Consider the following 10,293-nt stretch of genomic DNA (forward strand, 5'->3'; position numbering starts at 1 on the left):
AATTAACTTTTATCTAATCTTTATTAAATATGCTCTGAGGCCATTTTAAAGTAGGCTGTACAATTCATGTTATAAAGTAAGACTTAATTGTGAAGTCTAAGGGAGCATATTGATATATAGTATAACTAATATTACTATAAAAAAGAAATTCATCTTTGTCATAGAAATGTGTTTTATAAGGAGCAAAAGATAAGACCTCATTTTTGAATGAGCTTATAATTATGATGTATGCTTTTACAATGCTATGTTACAAAATGGCAAAATAACAGAAAAAAAAACATGAAAACAAGAAACTTTCGAATACCGGTAAACTGCCTTAAATAACATTTCTGAGACACTATCAAATGTCTAAACTCTCTTGTTTAACAATTTCAACACATTCTTTAAAGTCAAATAAGTAAGAATATGAAGACTCTTTTCAGCTATTTAGAACTCTTTGGTTGTTGGTTTAAAATGACCACATGGTTAAAAGTAATCAAGTTCACTCACATGTTACAGGCAAAAAGTAAAAATTTACAAGCTGTGCATGATGTGTATGCTTTGAGCATCAAGCTTAGAACCACCGCCTCCCAACCAGAAAAAAATGATTTAAAAATAAATTAATGAATGAACGTTAATCAATAAAATAGTATTGATAATATACCCATATTTTAAATAAGCTATAAAAACCAAATTTTGCATGAACTGCCAAAATTAACAATATCTTTTCACATGATAAAAAAATATTAGTCTATTTTAAGAGGGTTTTCGCAAGAAAGGTCGTTTAATTGTATTTGTTATCATGAAAATACTTTTGAACTCCTTTTAATTTATTGCATATTATGATTATTATATTCCTGACATTTTACATGAATTACAAACAATTTTTCCCCACTTTTTATAACCTCACCCTCCTCTGTAATGAAGCTTCTTTAAGAAAGAATTAAGCTTTCTTTAATCATCTTAAAACTTTTAATGAATTTTATAATAACACCTCTATTGACAAAGTGATCTGCAAATAATATGTTCTTTGATAATTAGTCTTAATGAATTTGGTCACTTCTTTTAACTTGAGTAAAAGAAATATGACCATAGTGTTAAAGTACATATATTGGTCCAGATCAGCTAGATTGTGGTATTCAGGTTCTAATTTAATATTAAAATATTCAATATCAGCTGATAACTATCTAATCATTATTTGCTGTACAAATCGGAGATACTCACCATCTGCATGAAGCCTCTGAGCAATCATATTATCATAGTACAATGTGTGAGGTACATTTATAAAGGTATTGTTGATGCATGTTATAAATTAGGACTCGTCATTTGAGATGAAATAGGAAATTACTCTTTATAATACCATTTACCGTAAAAACGCAGTCATAAGTCTACCCGGCTCATAAGTCGAGGGGTATACTTTGGTACCAAAATTGGAGATTTTGAGTATGTTAGCTTCATAAGTCGAGTCAGAAATTTTCTGTTTACGAATTTCATAAACGGACGCCATTTTAAATGTACATGAAGTTGCGGTAGTATTCTATACATTGCACATGACGTCACTGTGGAACTGTTGAACGTAGGCAAAGCCAACACATGTATTCTAAACTTCGTTTAATATATTCAATACGATTTATTGTGGAAATGGAAAATAATATTTTTCAATATAGACAAGCAAAGCATAATCAACCACATAGAAAACAACATAGAAAACTTTAAACAATACGATCTTATGCACATTGTACTATACACAACACATTTAATGGGCGGATGAATGTTACCTTCATAGCACATTAAAATCCCTCGAATCTCGCGTTTGCCAGGCATTTTCAAAGATTTATCGTAAGTCCAGTTGTGTTTTTGTTTATCTAATTAATAAATGGTTGCAATCAATAATCCACGCTAGTTATTATCCACAAACTATTTTCCGCTTTTAATCCGATGAAACAATATTATCACTGTAATCCAATCTTTGTACTTTTAATCTCACTGTCAAAACAATTGATTAGTGTCTCGGTAAAATGTGTTTTTATAACAATGATTGACATACCCAAGAGACCGCTAACTCCACCTTTTTCTCTGAAAGAGTTTCAAAGGCGGAGCTATACACGTGCTCAAGCATAATGGGATGGTTGCAAGTGAGTTACAAACACGCGATTGGTTAAGCATATCGCTTCTCTAAACAAAGGAATCCAATTTTGTCGGCGAGAAAGGTGTTCTTTATGGCTTCTTGACAGGAAACGACTTTCCTTTGATGACGTCAAACTGTCGATTCACACATATTGCGAATTTTCGCGAGACTTTAAATGATGTCCTTGATTCTTTGTTTACATGAACAGTAAAAAAACAACACATGCTTACATGAAGACTTTGGATTAAATTATCAAAATAAAAACAAGAGTAATTGCAAACTGTTATTATATTAATTGGTAAGTATCAGTAAAAATACGACGTTTGTTAGTCGTAAATCATCGATTTTTTTTTATACAACAACAACAACTATTGCCGCTGGAATCAATCTTCGTCGAATTTCATTATTTTTTTCATGGAATTTCATTATTTTTTTCATGGACCACCTCATAAGTCGATACCGTTTTTTTAATCAAATTTTGGAGGTAAAAAATCTCGACTTATGACTGCGTTTTTACGGTATAAGCATAAATGTATTTCATTTTGGTACAAGAACTCTGAAAATGAGTTTTTAACAAGAGACCGCTATTACAAGTATGAGAATATATTTGTCAAGCCTGCTTGCAGTTAATTGTGCTCAAATGTTAAAATTGCAGTTTATGTACTGTGCATGCAAAAAATACATGTAATACTTGATATGTGATGTCCTCTACAGGTTCTCAAAGTGTCTGAAAACTTTTATTCCTGATGCGTGATGTCTTCTACTGGTCCTAAAAGTGTCTTCAACCTTTCATACTTGATATGTGATGTCCTCTACTGGTCCTTTTAGTGTCTGAAACCTTTCATGCTTTACATATGATGTCTTCTACTGGTCTTAAGAGTGTCTGATACCTTTCATACTTGATATGGGATGTCCTCTACTGGTACTTTTAGTGTCTCAAAACCTTTCATGCTTGATGTATGATGTCCTCTACTTGTCCTCTTAGTGTCTGATACCTTTTTATGCCCCCTTCATAGAAGAGGGGGTATATTGTTTTGCACATGTACCCCTTCTCGAAAAAGTGCACTAAATGCGCATTTAATGCGCATTTAATGCGCTTTTAATGCGCATTAAAGCGCATGTTATTGGCACCGTATTTTTTGCTGAAAAAAATATGGTGCCAATAACATGCGCTTTAAAGCGCATTTAACTAAACAAGTGCATTTTTCTGTTCAAATAATACACTTTTTGAGTGTATAAATGCACTTTTGTGTGTATTTTAAAGTGTACTTTAGTGTTTTTAAGTGAATTAATACGCTTAAGTGTATTTAAGTGTATTAATTCGCTTACCGTTTTTTTTTGTTCCCCAAAAAGTACACTTGAAGCGTATTTTAAGCGTTTTAATTTACTTAGGAAAACATGAAAAAATACACTTAAATACGCTCTTGTGTATTTTTTGAAAAAAATACGCTCTAGTGTATTTTTTGAAAAATTTGGGGAAAAAAATACGCTCAAGTGTATTTTTTTTTTAAATACGCTCTAGTGTATTTTTTGAAGAAAAAAAAACGCTAAAGTGTATTTTTAGTGTATAAAGTGCACTTAAGTGTATCTTTGAAAATGTCTATTAAAAAAACATTCATTTGGATATGAAAAGTGGCCGGTTTAAATATGATCTGAGAGAACAACAGCAAATAAACTTTGAAATAAACACATTTATTCACATAAATCATTTTAAAATAAACAAGTAGTTAAGGCCATTCTATGGGTGCTTAAAAGCTTTTCCGCTTTCCTCTGCAACTGCTTCCCCCTGTCCCTATACTTTTTGGTTTACATTGTTCCATACAAAGAATGCATTGAAAAAAAACATGTCAATATACAATTTTTTCAAACAATATCACAATAAATAACAATGGCAAATAAAATATGTTGAAAGACAAAGACATACATGTAGGCTTACCAAATTGTCAAATAGCAAAATAGTTTTTTTTAAATCTTTCTCAATCCTCACATGGTTTTTAATATTGTTAAAGATTTTTTCTTGCCAAACTTGTAATGTGGCGCACAAATTATGTAAGTTTTTCGAGTTTATATGAAAAAACCTAAAATGACATCAAAGATAATTCGTTCTTATTATTAAATATATAAGCACTATGGACATGAAAGCACATTTGAGATCTACATAACTTTCCAAACTTGGAAATATATACAACCATTTACAACTATTTACTCACAAGTTATCTCAGTTTTAACTATAAAGGGGACATATCAACAGCTAGAACAGTATTTTATAGTCTGAAATAGATTTATTTATTAAAAATAACGTTATAAATAATTTCTAAACACAAACACTTTCAGAGGGTAAGAGAGACATTCGGAGGCCGTGGGAAAATCTTAGGAGTGACACAAATTCAAATAAACTTGTAATGTGGCGCAAAAATTATGTAAGTTTCTTGAGTTTATATATCTAAAAAAAATACATTAAAGATAATTCATTCTAATTATTAAATTTATAAGCATATGGACAATGAAACGCACACTCGCTAGGTTTTGGCAAACAATAACCTGCTCAGTAAGTTTTTGTGGGTTTTTGGCAAGGTGGTTTCCTGTGGGTTTAAACACTTTTTTGTATTAAAGTATGTTTAAGTCTTTTACAATTTTGTGCTGATATGTTTCAGTAAAAAAAGTAATAGCCCCATGCAGTTTTAAGGGAAAAAAACACAATGTGCAGGAAAATCATCTTTATAACACAAACAAATATGAACATAAGAATTGTACACTTCATTATAAAATGAGGCATTTGTGGAAGATTGTATGGAAAAAACGATTAACCGCAGTGTTCCGCAGTGGGTCAATATATTTAGATCGCAGCTGCTGCAGAGAACTAGGTCACAGCTGTTGGGGGTACCTGAACCGCAGTGGCCGGAGGAACCTGGACTTCAGCATTTGGAGAGACCTTGACCGAATATGGTGGTGGGACCAGTAGTCCAGTACAGCAGCCATTTGAGAACACGACCGCAACCGCCAGGGGGACCTGGATGGCAGCCAGTGCCTAGACCTGATCTTGGCAGCTGGAGGGACCTGGAAAGCAGCAGGCGAGACCGGAAAAGCAGGGGCTGGAGTGACATCTACCACTGATGTTGCTTGTGTCCTTCTCTTCTTAAGGATCTTGAATGCGTATTGATCTGCAAAAGATAAACATGATATCACACACTATCAAAAGGGCGAGGCATTCTTCATACTTGTTAAATTGTAAGGTTTTTGTTTCACTTAACTATGAAATATTGCTGTAATGGTAATCTTGTTGCGATTATAATTAGAAATTTAAATCAATGCAAGTTTGTTTGCTTGTTGTTTTTGTTTGTTTATTTTTGCAATTTTTTAATCCTGTGATCACATGTGACTAAACTCTTATCATCAAAGAAATAGCGTTTTGTAGACAATACAGTTTGAAAATGAACTAAGATGCGTGGTCTCGTTTGGCTGTCTGGACTGGCTGGAAGTGTGATGCATTTTAAATGCAATAACCTGTATAGTTTTACCTCTCAACAAATCCAGCTTTTCTTAGTCAAGCACAGCCCACTCTCCTGCTTCACTCTAGTTGGCCAACTCTTGAAGGGTAAAAACCTGGTGTTAAAGTCCATACATCAGTCAGTATCCCCCTGTTTCTTCCTTTTTTAGCAGGTGATAATGCACATTCTTTCCTTGGGGCAAGAGTTTTACCTTTAAAATCAAAATATAAAAGTTCTCATTGAAATATGAGGGAAAGAAGTCCATTCAGTAATGACCAGACTTAGCTATAAATAAAGTTTAAGATGACAATAACCATAAAACACAGCCATAATAATTCACTGTACACAACATTAACACTTTTTAATTTGTATATTTATCTATTTTTGTTTCAATTGGTGTTAGTTTTCCTTAAAATTACAATGCATTTACTTATCCTTATACCAGAGACAATACATAAACATGATAATGATCATAATTAATTCAACGAACTTAATTAAAAAAGGGATGCAGAAATAAAATTACAAACCTGTTACAACTGTTCTTCAGTATCCAGCCACTTTGGACCTCCTTTGATTTACTACATTGTAGTAAATACACTTTGTTTTCATCACACAATACTTCATGATGACAGTATTTTAAGACATTTGACACTACAAGTACAATTTAAAATCTTAATTTGCTAAATCATGTCTAAAAATGTAGCTCATTATCAGTTGCTGACACCTGCTTGTTTAAACAAATTTACTTCCTGTGCCCTAAACCAATCAAAAGTGGCTTGTTTTCAAAACAAAAACTATCAACCAATCAAAAGTATGCAGATGATATGCACCCCTTTGTTAGGCATTGCTGCATCACTGATAAGAGATTAGTGTTTATGATGCATATTTGATTTAATTGGGGGAGAGCTGATCTTTTATCTGTTGTGTCAGCTTGAGATATATCTACTGATAAAGGCAAATTTCAACACCAAAATATTTATGGAATAATACACATCACTGATAACAATTCTTCTCTTTGTGACCTTAAATTGAATATCATTACTGAGAAATGACAATCTGTTTATTGTTTATGAAATCACAAATTACAATACATGCACATAACCCTTAGCATATTATATTTATTTGTGAATATTTCAATTTGACATACTGAAAGGTGTTAGAAAATTATAATTCTATTATAAATATTATTTTTATTGCCTTTAAAAAATGTGTTTAGTAGACAATGTGGTAGATATTAATTTTATTTGGGTTGAATATCAGTATAAGAAATTTGAGAAAATATAATTTAAATATTAAAAATATTGAAAGTGTCAAAAATATTATGTGGGCTTGCCAGAAGCCCACATAATATTTTTGACACGTTCAATATTTTTAATAAGTGACCCACAGCCTGATTTAGTTGAACTTGTGCTTTTTAAAGCTGTTAAGCATTGTTGTTAAAAAATTTATTATGAATAGTATTATTTTCTTGATGTTTTCAAATAATCAATAAACATTTGATAATGTCATACATAACACTTGTATTTGTGTTGTTTTTGTAAATACTACAAAATTTTTACTACTAATATATAATGTATGAAAAGTATAAAATATGTTCAGACCCAGAAAAGATACACTTATTAATACACTTAAATACGCTTAAATTGAAAAGACACACTGTCTTGGAAAAGATATAGTTAAAAATACACTTCCATTGAAAAGACGCACTCAATCATATAAAAGTACAGAAAAAATACACTTGGCAATTCAAAAGATTATGAAAAAACGCGCTCTAATTTCGAAAAATACACTTTAATGCACTTAAGTGTACTTTTAAAACGAAAGACGCAGAAAAAATACACTTTTTTGGAGAAAGCGCAGAATAAATGCACTTCTTAAAGTGTATTTTGTTAAAAAGCGTATTTTATTTCGAGAAGGTCTGTCCGTCTGTCGTTCCGTCCACCAAATGGTTTCTGGATGATAACTCAAGAACGCTTAGGATAGGATCATGAAATTTCATAGGTACATTGATCATGATTGGCAGATGACCCCTATTGATTTTGAGGTTACTAGGTAAAAGGTCACAATCAAGGTCACATTTGGGGGGGCATAGGTCTTCGACCGTGGAACACTTGTTATACTTCATATGTTATGTCCTCTACTAGTCATTTAAAGTTTCTTGTACCTTTTATACTTGATATGTGATGCCATCTACTCTAGTCCTCTTAAGTGTCTGATACCTTTCATACTTGATATGTGATGTCCTCTTATAGTCCTCTAAAGTATCAGATACCTTTCATACTTTATAGTTGATGTCCTCTACTGGTTCTATACAGTGTCTCGTGTACCTTTCATACTTGATACGTGATGTCCTCTACTGGTCCTCTTTAAGTGTCTGATACCTTTCATACTTGATATGTGATGACCTCCACTGGTCCTCTACAGTGTATTGTACCTTTCATACTCGAAATGTGATGTCCTCTACTGGTCCTCAAAAAGTCTGAAACCTTTCATACTTGATTATGTGATGTCCTGTACCCTGTACTTGTACTCTAAATTGTCTGATACCTTGCATAATTGATATTTGAGGTATTGTACTGGTCCTCTAAAGTTTCTGATACCTTTCATGCTTAATATGAGATGTCTTTACTGGTCCTCTAAAGTGTTAGATACCTTTCATACTTGATATGTAATGTCCTCTACTGGTCCTCTCAAGTGTCTGATACCTAACATACTTGATATGTGATGTCCTGTACTGGTACTCTAAAGTGTCTGATACCTTGCATGCTTGATATGTGATGTCTTCTACTGATCCACTAAAGTTTCTGATACCTTTCATACTTGATATGTGATGTCCTCTACTGGTCCTCTAAAGTGTTTGATACATTTCATACTTGATTTGTGATGTCCTCTAATGGTTCCTAAAGAGTCCGAAACTTTTCATTCTTGATATGTGATATCCTGTACTGGTACTCTAAAGTGTTTTATACCTTTCATGCTCGATATGTGATGCCTTCTACTGGTCTTCTAAGTGTCTGATACCTTTCAAACTTGATATGTGATGTCCTCTATTGGTCCTCTTAAGTGTCTGATACCTTGCATATTTGATATTGATGTCCTCTAATGGTCCTCTAAAGTGTATAACACCTTTTATACTTGATACGGAATGTCCTCTAATGGTTGTCTAAGTGTCTGAAACCATTCATACTTGATATGTGTTTCTTGTTTAAATTATTAATTTGATAGTGACTTTTATTTTGAATACATGTTGCTAATTTGTTACAGTACTTTATTATTTTATTTGAATGAAGTGAACATTTATATATCAAAATATGACATTTATTCAAGGTTCCATTCCATTTGTGTTTTTCTACTTAACAAGCGATGCAATGATGATTATTTTATTTTATTGTATACTTGTCTTGTTTGATGACTAGTCTGCCACATTTTTGCGTAGAAATGTGCATTATCAGGAACTATTTCACCACATTTGTACAAACATTCTGAAACATGGTCATCCAAATATTTTAATATGCACTTATACATTGGTCATGTGGAGTTTAATTATAATAATGTTTTACATAAGTATCTCACATTACAAGTGTGTTCAAATCATTTAAAAAAATCAAGTATTATGTGTGTGAAATCAAAAGTTTATGAGGTTCCTCCGCGCCTGAGGCTGCAGTATGTCAGCACTCCTTCCTAATTTGCTTACTTATGATTCACAAAATTTGGGACAAGTTTGGAGTTACAGCTGCAATTTCCATCTATTTAGTTGTTACTGATAAATTTTCAATTTTGGTATGATCTTGTATTGTGGGTAGGGAGATGCTGGAGCACACGGAGGAAACCTCACCAGTCTTGTATGGTGATCACCAACCAAACTCACATGCTACATTGAACTGAATCTAATTCGGGTCTTCTAAGCAAAAAATATGTGTATTACACACTGGGCTTACAAGACAGCCAATATAAACTATTAATTTTTTATCAATAGTACGGTAAAATATTACAAATTTGTATACATTACATTACTTTTCTTAAAATACAGCGGTCATTATAACTTAATGTTACAATTTAAGACGTGATTTTTTATTATAAGTGAAAAAAACAAACGTAATTAAACAAAATTGAAAAAAGGTAAGGGAAGTGTTCCATTTGAAAAAATCATTCTACTTCATCCAAGTTATCTTTCTTGTATTTTTATGTGTGTAACTCAAATAAAACTGCATTCATAATGAGAAAATAGTAGGCATTGTGACAAATTAATACACAAATTAAACAATCCAAGGCATGTTTAGCTTTTGTGATCTTTCTGTGTCCATTCTTCTTTTGAAAACTCTTGAGGCCACATATATTATCCAATGTACATGTCAATACATCTTTTCAAATTATATCTCGGCCTTAATTGCTTGAAAATGGTTTCTGACCTTGCAAAATACATGGCCACCTAGGGCAGGGCAGTTTTCATTATATGGCTATTATGAGACCTTGTGTACAATCTAGAAGTTAGAAGTTTCACTTTTGGTCCAATCATCTTAAAACTTGCTAAAAATATATGTTCCAATGACACAAAATACCCACACAAACACACAAACAACATGCACTCACGGACAGGAGTAACACTGTATGCCAACCCACCATCATCATGGGAGCATATCAAAGGGTATATCAGCATTTATTCCTTTTTGCCTTCGTAATTTGTTTTTGTAGGTAATT

The 10,293-nt window shown here is 32.3% G+C and overlaps 1 long non-coding RNA gene across 1 annotated transcript; it reads right to left on the reverse strand.

The window, feature by feature from the left end:
• Window positions 1-3,778: 3,778 nt before the first annotated feature.
• Window positions 3,779-6,660, reverse strand: LOC127832017 (uncharacterized). Its single transcript, XR_008026621.1, has 3 exons — window positions 6,123-6,660; window positions 5,626-5,806; window positions 3,779-5,268 (listed from the first exon to the last, which is right to left on the reverse strand). It is a non-coding gene; the product is annotated as an uncharacterized LOC127832017 (long non-coding RNA).
• Between the last annotated feature and the right edge of the window lie 3,633 nt (window positions 6,661-10,293).

Source organism: Dreissena polymorpha, chromosome 5, assembly GCF_020536995.1.
Source record: "Dreissena polymorpha isolate Duluth1 chromosome 5, UMN_Dpol_1.0, whole genome shotgun sequence".
NCBI classification, from domain to species: Eukaryota; Metazoa; Mollusca; class Bivalvia; order Myida; family Dreissenidae; genus Dreissena; species Dreissena polymorpha.